Here is an 18627-nt window from a genome sequence, read left to right as displayed (position 1 = left end):
TGGAGTTGATTCTGACGCACGTGACCCCACGTGTGCACAGTACAACTGAACCCTCGGGCGGTCAAGGTCGTGACCTTTTGGAACGTTTTCACATCATAGCCCAGTGCTTAAGCCTTTGTGCCACTCCGGGACTCCTAATTTTATTTTCATGCTCACCTTTCTAAACACCAAAGTTCTGGCTTTGAAAATTAGAGAAAATTCTCAAGGATGCCAATGCTTGTACATGGGAGTATTCAGGTCTTGGATTCAGGTGTATATATGTGCGTGGTGGTGGTGGGTTGGGGGTGGGGGTGGGGCGCATGTTTAATAGGCTGCAAATGCATCTGTGTGAGTCTCTTCTGGGAAATTAGCAGGAAAAAAATCTACAGGAGCAAAAGCCCAGAGCCAAATGAAAGGAGTGACAGAATCCTAGTGCTCCATTAAGTTTCGTTTCAGCTGCAAAATTCCCAAAGGGCAAGTGATCTCACCCCCAGGTCTAGTGGAGAAGTCAAAGGTTTCAATCACACTGAGCAGAAAGTTCAACTTTTCAAGCAAGGGTTTGCGTTCATTTTGAAATGGAGGGTGCAGAGCCCAGGAGCATCGGCCTCATATTCTCATTTCCTTTTCTTGTTTTACAGTTTTATTGGCACATAATCCACATATCATACAATTCAACCATTCATTTGTATCAAGAAGAATTGTACAATCATTAACCCCATCAATTTTAGCACACTTTCTCCCCACCCCATGATTAAATTGCCTTTCAAATGAGTTGTGAAATCACATTCAGTTCTAGTGCTACCCTCCCCTCCCGCCTTCATTGTTTACTCCTGAAATCCCCTCACCCTCCCTGTCTCCCCCACACTCCTACCCCTACCCTCTCTACAAACCCTTGCCTCAGTTATTATCTCTATGCATCCACTCCTTCTGGGCTTCACAAACTGGTAAACCCAACAGAAGCAATAATGAACCAAAACTACGTGAAGCGGTGACGATAAAACAATAGTAATATAAATTTTAAAATACAATGAGTAAGAGAGAAAGGACAACCATCAATATGTTAAAAATCAGGGAAGAAATTTTTGTCCTGGAACAAGCAAGAGATCCTTGCATCTATGGCAAATTCAGGTTGGGTCTAGAGGGAGGTCAACCAAGTAAGTACCCAGTATAGTCAGGATTACAATGCTCCATGTTTCAGGGTAAGGCTGTTCCAGACCTTTGCCAGTGGCTAGAGGGGATCTGCCAAGGGCTTAATCAGACTGGATACTCTGCAGATGCCCTTTGGGCTCCCACTGTCCTCCACAGCCTTCCATGAATTTGGAGGTCACAATTTTAGCTTTGATACTTGTCCCTTGGTTCATGTTCTGGTTTCCAGTGTTGAAGGTATGCCCAGCATAGTTATAATCAATATGCTCTTAAAGCATGGTCAGGAGCGGAAGTCACCCTGTGGGGACCAGGACTTAGTTTACAAGTGAGAAAACCAAGACCCAGAGATGTCAAGCGAATGGCCTTTGTGTGTGAGGCAATGGGATCTCAGACACAACCCAGTAGTTACTCTGTGACTCTTTCCAACTGTCTGTGTGCTTAGATAGACACAGAATAGGTTCGATTGTGGAAAAGGTGCAACCAGGACTGGCTACATGATTTATGGGTACCAGTAAAAGAATGGCATTGGGGGGCTTGATTAAACAATTTAAAATTCCAAGATGGCGACGGCAGCTTATTCTGAGTGTGGGCGCCGAGTTGATTGCAGAGGTCACATGCCCACAAAGCCAGGGCGGGGTGCGATGATCACTGGACTTGCCTCTTTGAATTCACTCCAACACGATTTGTTGCATTGGTGAGTGTTGAGTAAGAGGATGAGTGGAGGGAATGCCCCCCATAAAGTCATCCCACAACCGGGTTCAAGCGACAGTAACAGGGTGAACTCACTGGGGGCACTTGGTCCATTATTCATGTCACAGTTCATTATATGAAAATACAACATAAACAGTATATTCCCAGATCCACTCGGTGTCAGTTGCCAGAATGCTGCCCAGCATTTTCAGGACAACGTGTCCCCATAGAGTGGTGGTATCTCTCTCCATGAGTGCTCAAGAAAGCCCATCTCGCAGCAGAACTGTTGCTGCATATCTTTCATCTCGTTATGCATTTTGCTATAGGCATCCAGGGATGTTCTGGGAGGCTGAGCTCTTCACCCAGTTCATGGAAAAATTGAACTAAAAATAATGGGAGTTTTCCATGAACTTTTTGAAACCCCCCCTCATATATTTTACACATTGACAGGCAGCCTTCGCTGCGCAGGTTGAACCCACCAGCCTCTCGGTGGGGGAAAGCAGGGCCGTCTGCTCCTGTAAACATTTACAGCCTGGGAAATGCCAGAGTTCTCCTCTATCCCTCTGGCTCATGATGAACCGGAATGGGCTCGAGAGCAATGGCTTTCCTGCATGTATTTCTTCTTTAAAGCCGGCCCCCTCTACGAGACAAACATATCATCTCGGCTTTCCAGTGAGGTAAGCTAGGCTCGCAGAATCTGACTTTGAAGGAGCACCGGCTATCCTCAAGGAGACTCAGGAAGGCAAGCGGTACAGGCTGGGAGTGCACAGAACAGTAGAACACACTAGTGTTTACCTGGAAGGGAGACGAGCTTTATTTGATCAAGCTTCAGATTGGTGAACAAAAATACAACCATAAACCACCAAAAAAAGAAATTTCAGCTATTGAGAATCTCGGTGATTCATTTTTATATCTGAGTCCAAAGGCCGATCAGGCGTTCAAGTGCAGGAAAGGAGAAACCTCCTTGCCTACATTCCTGGTGCTGCAGGGCTGATTTATTGTGTTACTGTACCAGGAAATGAGGTTAAACATTACAGTGAGGGAACCATGGAGCCAGGTAGAGGTTCCCCTCAGGTAGCCTACAATATATTTTGTTAAATGACAAGAAACATTGAAAAAAAAGAAGAAAGAGGAGGAGCAGGTAACTTTTCTTCACGGACGTGAGATTTTTAATATGTATCAGAAACCCATGAAACTTTTAAGGTGAGTGCTTCAAGGGTTAATGGTTTTTGACGTAGAGACCATGAGGAAATGTGAATTTGTAATCATGAAACAGATTACAGAGACGAGAAAAATAGAGTTAATATTTCTGTCTCTACCCCCCGAGAAATAAAGGTGCCTTTATAATTATGCCATGTATTTCTTATGATGTTTCAAAGGGCTAATCTGGCCAGGGGTGTCTTATTTCTTTCTCATTGAAGACAAGCTACAGTTAAAAGACAGAGAGAGAGAGAGAGAGAGAGAGAAACATGAACTCCTAGCAAAGACAAACCGATTTTACATATTCTGACGACTTTCTGCAGCATTGTCTCTTAATATCCTTTCTTTTATATTTTTAATTGCCTAATGGAAGGCACATCCTGTTCCAGATATGCAACATGTCTGGTAATGCCAAAGAACTATGACTGGCCATGCACCAAAGTTCTATAGTTTTAAAGTACTCATGAATGTGCTTATGCAATAGACACCATATGACTGCTGTGGAGTTGATGCCAATGCGCAGTGGCCGGCCAGAGGAGCGTGGAGCTACCCCATCTCTCTCTAGAGGCTGCTTTAGGGTTCAGTGTAAGCGTGTGACGCAGCTCTGTGCACGGAAACTGAGGGGAAGTGTGTTCGTTTTCTTAGAAGAACTGGTCTCTTGATCTGCTGGATTCCCATCTAGCCTGTGCCAGTCTTCTTGAGACCATCCAAAAGAACTAGTTGGGGCAAACTTGATAGGCTAAGAATCGAGGAGAAGAAAGATGGAAAGCACTTAGTTTTTGATGCTATTGTTACCCCAAACAAACAAACCACCCCTGGAACCACCCTTCTTACGCCTTCTAATGATGTGACGTAATAAACTGTACTGTTCAGGCAATTTGGAGCTCAGCTTTATGTTCTGTGTAGCCCAAAGCATTCGAATGATGACAACCTCAACCCCACTGAGCACTTCACTGTTTTCTAAGAACCGTCCTGGCCAATTTACACTCATTATCCCCTAATTGATTTCACAGCTCTTTTTTAGGGTAAGTGGCATTCTTTTCCACTTTACACAAACAGAAACAAAGACTGACGGAAACGGAAGATTTGCCTGATTTCTCTAATCCAGTAAGCTGATAAGGTCGGAGGACAATGGGCTTCTGTATATGTGCATGTGTGTAAATCTCAGGATGTATGTTTGTGTGTGGGTGGTGGTGGTGGTGGTGATGTAGTTTTAAAAAATATCTACGCTTGCACACCCATGGTAAGGTATTCTCTGCATTAGCAAACATCGCCTTTTTTGAGTCTAGTGTAAAATGTCTGCAATGGTGAAAATACTTGCAAAAGAATTAAGCAAATGGCAAGGAGTTTCTTGGGTCAAGTGATCATTCTCAAGTTTCCCTATCCTTTGGGAATTAGGGTCTCCCTTCTCACAGGTTAAACCTTCTCACAGGTAAAATCAAACCCACTGCCGTCAGGTTGATTCAGACTCCTGGCGACCCTTGTAGCATAGGGTGGAACTGGCCCCTGTGGATTTCTGATACTGTAAACCTTTATGGGAGGGCAAAGGCTCATCTGTCTCCCACTGAGCAGCTGGTGGGTTTGAAGGGAAGGCCTCATGGTCCGCATCCCAACACATAACCACTTTTTCAGACTCTCGTCTTGTGGCTGTCTGAGATACCACACCAGATGACACCTGCCTGAAAACACCAAGCTGTACAAAGGCCCCGTCCAACGTGGATGAGTTGTACCTCTGAAGAAAACGCTGTCAAAGATGGTAAGTATAATGCATAGGCGCTACCATGGTCCCACTTATTCCCTAGATGCTGCTAATCAATCAACGAAGACATTCTTTCTCCTGTATTTAGTCCTAGCCACTCAACTGCAGCAGCCACCGCAAACCAGCCAGGGAGAAATCCATTTGCCTTAACATCCTGGATGCGCAAAGGTGGATGGAATTTTAGGGTTATAACGGAAAAGTATAGGGAAATTGTCCAATGGTAGTATATCAACCCTGAAAGCTGAAATAGGTGCAATTACTGCTAACTGAAAATATTATCTATGTGTTTCTTAAAATAGAGCCTAAAATTATATTAGCGGCAATGAAGTTTATTTAAGTGATCAGGAAAGAAAAGAGCAAGTGTAAAATGTAAAAGGGAAATAATAAATGTAGAAGTTGGGGTGTCTGTAGGTTGGTCTCTTTATATAGACGGCTACCTAGCTCTTCATGAAGTTAATTAAACTTTTACTTAATGAAAAACTTAAAATCAATCAAATCACTCCCAGATTCGATTATATTGTGTAGTAATTTGAAGTAGGGAGATAAATATAACATTGAGGAATCCTCTTTCACTAGAAAGAAGTGTGGTGATCATTCTAGAGTCTTTCTGCTGCCCATTCCGAATCCACTTTGTTCTAAGAGGGAAACTGAGGCCTGTTGGGTAAGTGCCGTGACCATCGATGTTTTGTTGGCCAATAACTGAGCTGGAGGTACTTGAGTGACGATAACGGTTAATGCACCTACCTGTCTGGTCATGGAAGAGTCGGCCGTTGGAGTCTACTCAGAGGTGGCTTGAAAGAAAGCCTGGAAGAGCTCTTTTGGAACATCGTCATTGAAAACCCTATGGGACATAGTTCGACTTCGACATATTGGGGTCTCCTTGACTCAGGACCAACTCTGTGGTAACTGCCCAATAATGGTTAAGATAAGCCTAAATGTCTAAACTTCCAGCTTTTTGTGCTTCATCTTTTCTCAAACCTCTGAAATGAGCTAACTGGCTGACAAAAAGAAGAGAAGGAGAGAGAAATGGTGGGTAAGAGGGTTTGAGGCATGATTCTTGACAACTTTCTACAGTTCGTTAGAAACATCCTGGTTGGCCCCTGTAGACACCAAGCTGGCAAGGTGACTATGGGTCTTGAGTATCAGTGGATGGGGGAGCGCTGTCTCATCTGAGGTACCCATCCAATTAACCAGGAGAGTGTCGGAGCCAATGAACGATGGCCCAGTTTCCCTGCCACCTGTCTTCAGCCATCCTAGACTGGACTGGGAATGCCATTAAAAGACACTCGCATCGTCCAACAAGACAGATACCCTTGGGTTCCTGAAAGTCACCGAATGAAGACTACTGGATTCTGAGATTCTAACTGTAGTCAATTAGATGAATAATGTTTATACTCGGAAGAATAAATGGATGACTATTATATATGCATGCTATATATGTGTGTGTGTGTGTGTGTATACTATAGATATATATATATGGTGTGTATACACACATATGGGATATATAGGTGTGTGTGTGTGTATATATATATATATATATATAGTGTGTACACATACACATATTTTTTCCTCTAGAGAACGATTTGAGGAGGTTTAGAGTGAGGGTCATTCATAGGGTCATTATGAATCAGAATTGACTTGATTGCAGTGTGTTTGGTTTTGTTTTTGTGCCATTCATGGAAGGAGCCCTGGTGGCACAGCAGTTAAAGCACTTGCTCACTAGCCAAAAGGTCTGCATTCAAAGCTGCCAGTCACTTTGTGGGCAAACAATGTGCCAGCCTGCTTAGGTGGCGACTTACAGCCTTGGGAACCCCACGGGGCAGTTCTCTTCTGCCCTGTAGGGTGCGCTGTGTCAGAACAGACTCAGGGCAGTGGCTTCATTGTTTGCGTAGGTGGTGAATGGTTGGGATGAAGGTCTAGGAAGTCAGACAGGTTGAGTGTGACTTCTGACCTTGTTGCTGTCTGTTCCTAATAAGGCACTAAAGTAGTCAGAATAATGGGCACCCACTCAAAAAAATGTGTCTGCACCTGGAACCTGTGAATTTGTAAACATGTTGAATTGAACAACTTTAAAGTAGGAATTTTATCTAGATTATCCAGGTGGGCTCAAAGTCATCACCAAGGTCATTGAAAATGAAAGGAGACAGCAGAAAAGTCAGAGAAGGAGGTGTGGCAACGGAAGCAGAGATCTGAATCATGCGATTGAAAATTTAGTACTAATTTTATCACCGGAGCAAGGACTGCCTGCTCGTCAGCAAATGCAGCTGGGTTCCAGAGGTGGGAAATGACAAGGAGTGGGGTTCTCTGCTAGAGGCTTGCAGGACGAGGATACTCTTTCTGACATCTGGATTTCACCCCAGACAATCAATTTATGGGTTTTGACCTCCTCCAGAAATGAAAGACAAGACATGTGCATTGTTTTCTCAAAACTCACTGCCACCAAGTCACGGTGACCTTATAGGGCAGAAGGAGTTGCCTCATGTGCGTTTCTGAGCCTATACCTCTTTATGGGAGTAGAAAGCTTCATCTTTCTCCTGTAGAGCAGGGGCTGGTTTCTAACTACTGACCTTGAGATTAACTCAAAGCATAGCCTAGTAGGGCACCAGAACTTCTTGTACCCTCTTTTAGGTCACTAAAATAGCAGCAATAGGAAACTAACTGATATCTATTCCACGTTGGTATCCTGATCTATAAACCAGGAATAAAAAGGAGTCTACCTTTAAGGGCTGGTGTGAGGGTTATCCAAGAATGCAGATCAAGCATTTCAGTGTTTGTCATAGATTAAGAACTCAATAAATGTTCTCTGTCATTATGCGTATGATATCATCACATAGGGTATGAGTTTATATATTGTTGATTATAATAAACAGTAATTCCGTAAAGCATAACTCATCATATCAGCATAATGCCTTCTATCTGAGCAATACTTATCCGGTTTTTACAAGGCACTTTCATGCACATTATCTTCCCAGATGCTCACGTTCATTGTGGGAGAAGGTAGGGCATCTACAGATGAAACGGCGGAGCCTCTGAGGGGCCAGCGCTTTATCTAGGCCACTGACATTCTTAATCCAGGCTGGCATTCAGATCTTCTCATTCCAAATACAATATACTCTCAGCCTTACCCTGGGCCCTAAAACATACATGCATTCCATAGCTGAATCTCCATAAAGTAACCCTGACCCACGGCCATCTCGTCTCTTGCTCATAATCCCTTTTCCTTGTGCTGTGGGCCAGAGCCTGCAGAGCACAGAGACTCGTGGATTCCAACTCAAGGAGGGCAGAGCAGTGTCCGAAGCTGTAAGTATTCAGGGGAGTAGATAGCCTCATCTGTCTCCCGCCGTGGGTTTACACTGCCAGTCATGCAGGTAGCAGTCCAAACCTCACACCACGATGCCACCAGGGCTCCTTTGAATCTTAATAAAACAAAACCAAACTCACTGCCATCAAGTCAGCTCTGTCTCACAGTGAGCCCATCGGACAGGGTAGAACTGCCCTGTGGGGTTCTGAGACTGTAACGCTAACAGAATAGAAAGCCCCACCTTTCTCAGACAGGGCAAGTGGTGGTTTTGACCTTCCCAACGTGTAACCACTACACCACCATGGCGCCTCTTGAATCTTCATAGGACACAAAAATGGTAAAGTCAATGATGATAGGGTTGTTCCTCTCCAAACAGATCATTTCCCATGTGATCTCAGGCCATGGGGGTCTCTGCCAGGAACCCCTGGCCGCCTTTTCCAGGAGCAGCTCGAGTAGTCTCTCTAATGCATCGAGTCAACTGTGCAAACCATAAGGGGACCAATTGCATCCTGACCGCCGCAGCAGGCAATCACCTTATGCCCTGAAGCATGAAGTTTGATTACCCTTATCTCAGTTTATCAGTAAATCAAATAGTGTTGCTAGGAGTACTGGCCCAGGACTCCATTTATGAAATGATAGAGGCCAGTCAGCACAAATAGCCGAGTACGCTTTTTCTTTCTTAATTTCTGCTCACTGTGAAGATCGTTTGCACACTGGAAAAGGATGAAAAAAATAAGACCTTCTTTAGCTTTGAGCACATTTGATATCTTTCTTCCCCCTTTCACGAGCTAGCCAGGATGTCTCCCACACATAACCAGAGGCCTCCGCTCTAAGCAGTGGTCTGCGGACCAGCGCTGAAGTCTTGCTTGGACTGCACTCTGCCTCTTAGGTGCCAAGTGATTTGCAGGCACACTGATGTTTGGGAACCATCAAGTACACGAGGGTACCTTTACTCCATGTGAGGTCAAGGGTCAACTGGCATGAACCATCTAAGGCACTGGTTCTCAACCTTCCTAATGCCGCGACCCTTTCATACAGTTCCTCATGTTGTGGTGACCCCACCAACCACAAAATTATTTTCATTGCTACCTCATAACTCATTTTGCTACTGTTAGGAATTAGGCAACCCCTGTGAAAGGGTCGTTCGACCCCCAAAGGGGTTGTGACCCACAGGTTGTGAACCGCTGATCTAGGGTGTTGGTTTAAAAAAGCAGCTTCCTGGCCCCCAGTCTGGACCAAGCAAAGTTGACTGACTCTTCAGAGCCAGGGCCCTATGGATCTGGGTTCTACCCCAAAGACGTCAGATGATTTGACACATTGAGATGAACTGATCGAGAACAAAGACGAGGGTGGCGAGGAGAGTGCCTACCTTCTCCAGAGCAACTCAGAGTCCACCGGCATAGATCACATTCCAAGCACCTGCATTTCTCTCTTCGGAGACACAACCAACCAAGAAAGCATAACTCTGATACCATAGCATCTCGGGTAGAGAGTTGCAACCAGTGGCCAAGGTCTGGGCACCTCCTGCTAAGCTCTCCTTTCTAATCTGGCTGGATCTATAGCGAGTAGAGTGGGTGGGGATGTGGGCTAGCTGGTTGTAGAAGTGGAGCCAAGGTTTCTAGCTCTATTAAAAGAATATGAGCAATGAAAAGACAGCACAGTGTCATGGCTCTGAAAAGCCAGACTGCATTTATTTTTATTCAACGGACACTAAGATACACACACACACACACAACCACTCATTACATGCCCAGCACCCTTGTGCTTAATTCATGTATGTCTCTCAACCATTAGACAAGGTGGGCACTGCTATCATCACCCACCTTTCATCTAGGAGGACGCAGGCCCACAGAGGTTAAGGAATGTGGGTAAGAGCACCCAGTACCCCAGGCACACAGCTAGGACTCATATCCTGGCAGGCTAGGCTGGCTCTTGCTATGCTGTGTCTTCTGGACGCAAGTCCCCTGGTTCTAGGTATTCAACAGCTAGATAAATTACTTAATCCTCTCGGTGCCTTGGTGTCCTCGACTGTAAACTTAACTATAATATTAATAATGGTACTGATCTTAAAAGATGCTGACTTAGCATGCATACTTCAAACAGTGCCAGGCACACAGTAAACTTTTAATAGGTGGGTGCTCTTAGAAAGCTATTAGTAATACACACTCAGGGCTGGCACAAGGATTGGATAACATTTGAAGCGCTAGGCACAGTAAGCACGTAGTAAATGCTGGCTAGCTGTTATTATTAGTCAAGCTGAACCAGGCGGGTTTATTTTAGGTCTTGTCTGGAAGGCAAGTGTGCGCCACAAGGCGAGGCAGTCTGTCCTTCACGTCAACAAGAGACTGGGTAGGAGCCAGACCAATCACTAAGCTCACCAGGTTCTCTGCTTCACACAATTGGAATATTCCTGAAAAGTTCCCGGTATTGAATTTGTAGATGCTGACTTCTTTTCCCTACTGGCCGATTTTATAATTTCGGATTGATCACAAATTGGCAGTGATTCTGCTCTTCTTAAAACAGTCTGTTATGTAACTCTGGACTTGTAAAACACTTAAATAGACCAAGGAAAATTGAACCACTGGAGTCAGATTTGTTAGCAGAGCAACTGTCTTGATCAGTCCCAAAGACAACTCTTTCTCTTCGCTGTCATTTATTTTATGTTCTTGCGAACATACTCACACTGTACAGAGCTTCGGATCTTTCCTCTCATCGAGCTTGCCACCTCCACTAGGAAATGTAAGCATGGACTGGCTATCATTTGCATGAATTTAAGGGATGTGTAATGGCATAGAAAGCCCCAGGCACTAATAGCCTGACTCAGATCAGGGATGGATGCTGGAGGGGGCAGGGGAAGACTTAGAGAGAAGGTAGAAAAGTTGGATGGTAGTGGATGATAACCCAAAAAATCAAACAAAAACCAAACTCACTGCCATTGAGTCAATTCTGACGCACGGCAACCCTATAAGAGAGTCGAACAGCCTCGTTACGGCAGTATAAAGACTCATTTTGCCCATTGAAGGGACCGGTGGTTACAGATAGCCAGCCAACTGGTAACCACAACACCATCAGGGCTCCACACTTGATAGGCTGGGTTTATCAAAAAAGCTCAGACTCAAGAAAGTGTCCTCAATCATCCGATTGCCAATCATTCGATATCATGGATGGGATTTCCCAAAAGGATAGGTTACCCGGGAACATTCCAGCTCACCTGCCTCCCCCACTGCTACCACTCAGTATTACGAAAAAGACTTCCGTAGTTCCACACTCATTATTTGTATAGTCATAAAACAAACCAACCAACCTGTGTTTTGAAAATTATCAACAGTAAATGGAACCAACACTTTCACTGTTATATTTGCTAGGGCCTATATGCGTCACTCCCTCTGTTAGCTTTAAATGGTAAACATTCAATATTACTTCAGTAAGCCTGCAGTCAACTGAGCTCCTACAGTTCAACTCTAGTAATGCTCACCCCCTCAAGATGTGTCTGCTCTCTTCTGGATGTCCTATATCCACCTCCCTCTCGTGCTGTTACTGTTAGGTGCCAACTCACGGAAAATGCTGATGGATGACCATTCTATGTACACAGGATTCTACTGTTGTGACCTATAGGTTTTCACTGGCTGATTTTGTTGGAAGTAGACAACTAATCCTTTATTCTTCTTCCACCTTCATCTAAAAGCTCTGCTGAAGCATATTTTACACCACAGCAACATGCAAGCGCCTGCTGACAGATTGTTTCTCAGCTGTGCATGAGGGACATGGCCTGATCCACCGAGATCCTCATCTCCCACTTACACACTTACACACACACACACACACACACACACACACACTTGTTCTATTTTACAGAGTGTTTGTCTAAGGTCTGTTCCAGTTAAAACAGCTCTTCAGCAATGCTCTCATTTGATTCAACTAACCAACTGCAGGATCAGGAGCTGTGTTGCTGGGCATTTTATGGCAAAGCACGTTATCTCTTAAGGCAGTGTTCCCCAATTGGTAGCAGATTTGAGGTTCTTAGTTCCGATCACAGAGCAATCTCTGGACTCTCCACAAGACTGATCGCAAGCATTTTGATGCTGTCAACCAGGGGACCTCAGTGGAATGGCTAGGCACAACAGAGCAGAGAGAGACAGTCAGTATACATTGGTGGGGACTGCCTGCCAAACTGTCTTTACACCTGAAATGCAAGTCCATCTGGACTCACCACTGACACGTGGTCAACTGACCTAGGCCCCACAGCCTTAGCCTAAGCTGTTCTCTATGCCTGGAATTCCTTCCCGCTCATCACCGCCCCCACTACCCCTCACTGTCCACCTGTCTCAACCCTACCTAGTCAAGGACCAGCTCAAATATCACTCGGCTCCACAAAGCCTTCCCTGACCACCCTCGCCAAAAATAAGCTGGCCCCCTTCTCAATTTCCATAGATCTGGCACTTAAAATACTGGCCATTTGATTTGGGCTCCTTGTTGACCTCTTCTTTTCTATCCCGCTCCGTGGGGTCCTGGAGCTGTGGAATGGTGTCGTCTTCCTCTTTGAAGCTTCTTCCCACCCCACTTGTATGGAGGAGACCCTTGAGCAAAGCCGAAGGAACAGATGGTTCCCCGGCAATGGCTAAAGCAGAAGCAGCTCTACCATGCTTCCTTTCTTCTCCCTCTCCTTTTTAGGGGGAGAGGGGAGCTTTTACACATAATTTTATTTGGTGAGCAAGGACTCAGGAGAGGCTTGGGAATGCACTGATCAATGCAAACCACTGCCGGTTTTTGTTTTGTTTTGTAAGTTTCCAGAGACCCTTAGAGCAAGTTGGGTCTACATCAACATGAGCACTGCGGGAGTCTGATTCCCTGGTTTGCCAACAGTGCGTTCCTGGGGTCTGGAGTGTTATGTTCTTCAAGAGCTTCATCTGCTCTGGTTGGTTGGTGTCGGTTCCTCCACTGATGGGAGTCGACTCCTGGCTTTACTTTAAAATACAGACTCTAATAATAGGCAGAGTAATTGAAGAACTTCCGGAGGCCTTATTATACATGTATGAACATACTGGATGTTTTAAGCATCCGTATTTCCTTCCCTTCAATATATGTTGAAAAACTTAAATCTCAGTATTGTGTGTAGTGGTTAGGTTCTAATTTTTTGGTCTTTTTCTCTCAGTATCTTGAATAACAAACCAACCAACCAACCAACCGACTGATGCTGGGTGACAATTTCTCCATCTCTCTGGCTACTCATATAGGGGAAGGGCTTTGTTTTGTTTTGTTTTTCCTGCCAGTGTAACGAAGAGAACATGGACATTCCCATGTAATACGTAGTCAGACGTCAGAAATCCACTCTCCAGCCTGGTGCCACTCTTGCCTGCATAGCTTTCACTCTCGTTGCTGATGGGGCCCATAAATACTCCTGGGGCCTGGACAAGGCAGCATCATGCATCTTCCCCTGCCAAGAGCAGGGAAATGAATGCCAATCGCCCTGGGACGCTGAAGCACCTTTTGGGAGAGCGTGATGACTACTGCCATTTGTCCTAGGCCACTGTCATCTTGCACAGGAGGAAGGCCTTGCAGAGACACGGTGGAGGAAGGTGCTTTCCTAGGGCACTTGGAAAGAGCGTCATATTTATTTGGCCAACAAGAATGAAAATGGAAGGGCCCAGATATGATTCAGTTTAGGGAAAGGTGAAGATTTAAGAGCATAGCCATACTGTACCTATATCACTTCATTCCGTATAAATATTAAAAAAAAAAAACACGAGAAAGCGCTTCATATGGCACCTAGAACTCAGTAAGCGACTAGCAATAAGCCTTCAATGGCTGAATTGCCATTGTTTCTTCTTTTCCTTTTCTCCACTAACCTCCTCCTCCCAGTTCTCTCCCTCCACCTCCCAGCTATTTTGCGACTGGTTTCATGAATGTTAGGGGGAGGAGAGAAGACTAGCTAACGTCAACCAAACCATGAGACCATCTCCCCTCCACTCGTCCAATTCCCAAAGCCGAATTCCTCATTCTACAAGTTCTTGAAAAAACAAGACAAAACAGAAAAAGCAAATGACTTAAAAAAGAGAAAAGAAAGGAAAAAGCCTGGTGACATAATCTTACCAATGTACCCACCTAAGTGATATCCTTCTTGCCTAATAAGCAATAAGTACTGTTAACAATTATCTGATCGAAAAGCAAGAAGGCAAACAAGTGAATTAAAAATGAAAGAAGGCATTAGACATGGATCTCAGATGTAGGAACATCACATGCTATTTGTGCAAAAGGACAAAGCGACTGACAAGTGTCATTCCCCAAGCACTAGACAAGCTCTTACCCTGCTTTCAGTCATTTGGAATCAATGTCTACACTCGATCTTAGCCAAACGTCTGAGAAGCGATGGCAAATCAGCGTCTAAGTCAAATTCATTTCTTCCTACCCCTTTTAATAGAGACTGAGGTCTGGGATGAGTCTTGCCAGGAAGACTCCTGCTGATTCTGTAACGAGGAGCCCTGGTCGTATCCCCATTAAGGCCCTGGGTGATGGATCAAACCACCAGGTGGAGGGATCGAACCCACTCCACGGTTGGAGGAAGAAAGGACTCATGCTTTTTCCCTGTGAAGGTGACAGGCTCGACCACCCCACAGGCAGTTTTACTCTACACGCAAGGTTGCTGTGAGTCAGAGTTGCCTCGTGGGCACCCAACAACAATTCTGTAACAGGTCCTTTCACCATCAATCAGGGAGGCCTGGTGGTGCAGCGGGTAAAGCATGAGGCTGCTCACCAAAAGGTTGGTGGTTCAAACCCACCAACCACTCCGCAGGAAACAGGTGCAGCAACGTGCTTCTGTAAAGCCTCAGCAGTTCCACGTTGCAGTTCTCTCTGCCTTACAGGGTCCCGATGCATCAGAACCGACTCCATGGCAGTCGGCTTGGCTTGGGTTCCAATCGTCATTCCCAATCAACGTGATGGCACACAGCGACACTTCTGTGATCCTGATAGTTCAATCAGCAAGCCTAACGAGGCTTTGCTGTGGGTCTCATGAGGCTGGGGCAAGCCCCGGCTCAAGTGGGGCATGTTACCCAAGGCAATGAGGCAGGGCTGCTTTTTCTGCAGGTGTGCCCCTAGAGCCAGATGAGGGGCCAGGCACAGGTTGCCAAACAATGCAAGCTCCGCCCGCGTTCAGGGTGTTAACTTTAGTTACCATAGCCTGACAATGCTGCCAGTGGTGTGGAAGGAAAAACTGCTGTAGCCAGCTGTGCTGTTCACAGTCAGATGGATTCTGTGTAGCTCCAAATGGTGACGGAGCCAGCAGCCTGTTGTAGCCAAGGACAGGATGATGGATGAGCTACATACTGAATCCAAGTGGAGCCAGTGGCAGAAGTTCACTTCAGGGTTGTTAAAATGCTAATCTGGGAGAATTAACAAAAGCCTAATAGAGAAGAAAAGTTTGAGAAATAAGGACCCCTCATCTGGTTCTCTGGGTGGACCACTGATTTGATTCACGGTGGGCTACTTAAATAGATGTCTTTCAAAGGAAGAACAGTTAGTTTTCTTGTTGGGAGCAATGAAAGCAGCTTCAACTCTCAGCTGTACTGCCTCTGTGGCCAGGGTCTGAGGAGGAGAACGCAGCCTAGGGAAGGCGGCAACAACTGAAGTGTGCCCAGTAGAGTTGTGTGACGTCTGTTCTCCCCATGTGTCATGGGAATACATCAAAACACACACTCTTTTCTTGTTGGCAGCAATTCACAAAATAAACAGCAACCAGCGCCATTGACTTTGGTAGATTGTAACTGGACCTCTTCATACCCGCGAGCCGCAGCAAACCAGGGCTCTAAATCTTGGGAGAGTTTCAATCTGTGAATTGTTACTAACAGTTCCCTGAATCATTAGCATTCAAGGGGGAGGCCTGAGACACCATAAATAACTGGTAAGGCTAATCTTGCCTGAAAAGATCGAGGATAAAATAATGTGCTTCAAAAGACAGGTGCCTGATTACTGGTCTTGCCCAGTCATTCACTTGGCCATCCTTGATTTCTTTTTATTCTTGCTCAAGTTGAACATACAAAAACATATCCTGCTCATCTGGCGGTGGAACATGGGCTAGGCCAGTCAGTTCCTTGCAAATGACAGGTATACAATAAATATTGACCAGGTGGCATCGCTCAACACCCTCCTGCTTCGCTGTGAAGGAACCAGTCTTGAATGTGCAACCTTAAAGTATCTTAATTGAAATAAAAGGCAATCTCTTATCCAGCTAAGGAAGGAGTTCACCTCCTATGGTTACACCAATAATGGGTAGGCAGCCAGCCAGGCTCTCCACTCTGTGAAATGCATCAGGAGGGTGAAAAATGACCCTGATTCAGATGCTTTTTTTCACTCTCAGTATCTTAGGGAACTTCACAGGCGAGAACAATGACTAAGCTAATTACCGAGGTTCATTTTGATGGAGCAGCAAGGATGAAGAACTCCACTTTCAGTAAGTCCTTCATCATTACGAACTTCTTTATGATCCAAAGCTCAGACTCCAGCTTCCTTGTTGCCTGTGTGTCTCTCAAGCCACAGAAACCGTGGCATGTGATGCAGGGCCCCGCTTACCCAGATCTCAGTTACTGGACAGAGCCTCCCTGTGCCAGGGAGTCCAAGTCCACTGCATGTCTACGTTGCCTTCACTCGAAGGACTAACAGGTTTACGTCACAGCCATCTTTCAATGCCATCCAACCAGGGGAGACATGACCAGATGGTGCTCTTAGAGGGCACCCCCCAAAAAAAAAAGATAGGCCGGCAGAGTGCCCACAAATCTAAATCAAACTCCCGTTAGCCAGCTGTCTGGTGATGAGGGAGGCACAATATCCCTGGCACATTGTCCTGCCTCACAACGTTTCTTGAAAAGGCTCTCTCTGTAGCACCTCTAGTAGAAGGAGGAGGCTGGCAAGCACTGGGTGGGCTATAGGATCTAGGAAGAAATCGCTGGCAATCGTTCCTCTAAGTGACATATGCCTATAAAGAAAACCACCCACTTCCTGACGTTTTGGAAATCCGAGGGTTAACTCTTTGGCTTTTGGAAAGCACACTCTAAGGACCTCAATCCAATGACAGACACGAACTAGACAAAACACAAAACTCAACTACGGCTGACTGAGAGTTTATTTAACGTAAGATGTGGAAACTACTGGTTCTATAGACCCAAGCTCAGAGCTGATCTGGCAAGTTCTATTTATCGAAACCAGGGTAAATGTTTCTGTAATATCTGCCAACCTGACAGAATACTCACTACATTAAACATGACTACACACAACTTAATTTCCCGAGTTAGATACTGAGGAGCGTGAGGGAAAAATTTTTATGAAGCAGCATCAAGCTCTACTGTCTCTAAGCACCAAAAGGTTAGTAAACTCTTCACTCTAAGCCATCCCTATCTTTTAATTCTAGGAAGAAAAAACCATGCGGAGTGGGGGGAATCCTTAAACAGGTACCTGCACTACTCTGGAGAGACAGAGACCGTACCAGTTCAGGAGCATGATAAACCTTTCCTTGAGACTTCAACCTTCATAATGAAGACAAGAATCCAATATTGGCTCAAATACCGAGTGAACGGAAAGGTGATTTTTACAACACGCTCACACTTTTGACTGCAGACTTACAGAGGAAGTAGCCAGAAGTTCTTGAGAAAATTGCCCTAGACACTCTCCCCTGCCCGCCCCCCTTCCAGGAACCGGAAACACTGCCTTTATTTTTAACGGAGATAAGGTCCACTGACTGTTGGCAAAACCACGTTTCCCTAATAATGATTTGTAATCTCTGCTATGAATGACAATCACCCAGCTGAGGGCGGTGAGGGGTGGGGATGCTGACCTACCAGGTAATGCGAGCGCCTGGGTCCTTTACGTGCTACAACTCATGACCTTAAAGCCCCCCGGGGCGTCCAGTACAAACCCTCCCTTGGTCGCTATAATGCCTGGAGTCTTCCAAGCCCAGATCTCGCCTACACTGGCTAGTCCTTTATGACCTTTCCATTGAATCCAAGAGTTCTACATAATAGAAGCTTTAAACGCTTCGAAATTGCCCCCCAGCGGGCTGCCGGATCAGGCTTTGCAGCCTGGGGACCCTCCTCTGGGCCGTCAGGATGGGGAATAAAAGTTTCCCTACCTTCGTCCTCACCATCCCCCGGTCCGCTGCTGCAGACCAAGGCGAAGGCTCCCGCCCAGCGGCCGGACGCGCCTCTCGCCGCCGCGGGAGAAGGGGCTCATGCAAAATTGACTCTTCCTTATTTGTTCCTATCCATAATTGATGGGGAGACGCGAGCGGAACACAGCTCAGCGCGGGGCATTGGCCGCCTGGCGTCCAAGACGCTTCCGTAAATCATTTCCAGGCGGAGAACAAAGCACGGAAAGTTGCCGGGGAGAGTGGCTGCGAGCGGCGGCCCCGGCACCGGGTGGGCAGTGGGGATGGGCACGGGGCAGCTCGGCCAGCACAGGGAGGGGGCGGGTGGGCAGTGGCTGCCCGCCCGGAGGGAGCGGATCCGAGACTGGGGGTGCGGTGGCCCTGTCGCTGCCGCCCCCGCCCGTCCCCCGGAGGGGCGAC

General features: G+C 46.0%; 1 protein-coding gene across 5 annotated transcripts in view; it reads right to left on the bottom strand.

Moving 5' to 3' along the window:
* The window catches only part of SEMA6D (semaphorin 6D), a 58524-nt gene extending 40269 nt beyond the window's left edge, over positions 1–18255 (bottom strand). For 4 of the 5 annotated variants that reach the window (XM_004709412.2, XM_013006361.2, XM_045286522.1 and 1 more), the window contains exon 1: positions 18193–18254. The gene's annotated coding sequence lies outside the window, so the exon portion shown is untranslated. Of the gene's footprint in view, positions 1–18192 lie in introns of all 5 variants that reach the window. The other variant, XM_004709411.2, reaches the window with a different exon arrangement.
* Positions 18256–18627: the final 372 nt, after the last annotated feature.

Source organism: Echinops telfairi, unplaced genomic scaffold (genome assembly GCF_000313985.2).
Source record: "Echinops telfairi isolate 266 unplaced genomic scaffold, ASM31398v2 ScPeMD7_8;HRSCAF=38, whole genome shotgun sequence".
NCBI lineage: Eukaryota > Metazoa > Chordata > Mammalia > Afrosoricida > Tenrecidae > Echinops > Echinops telfairi.
This window is presented reverse-complemented; position numbering and strand designations above follow the sequence as displayed.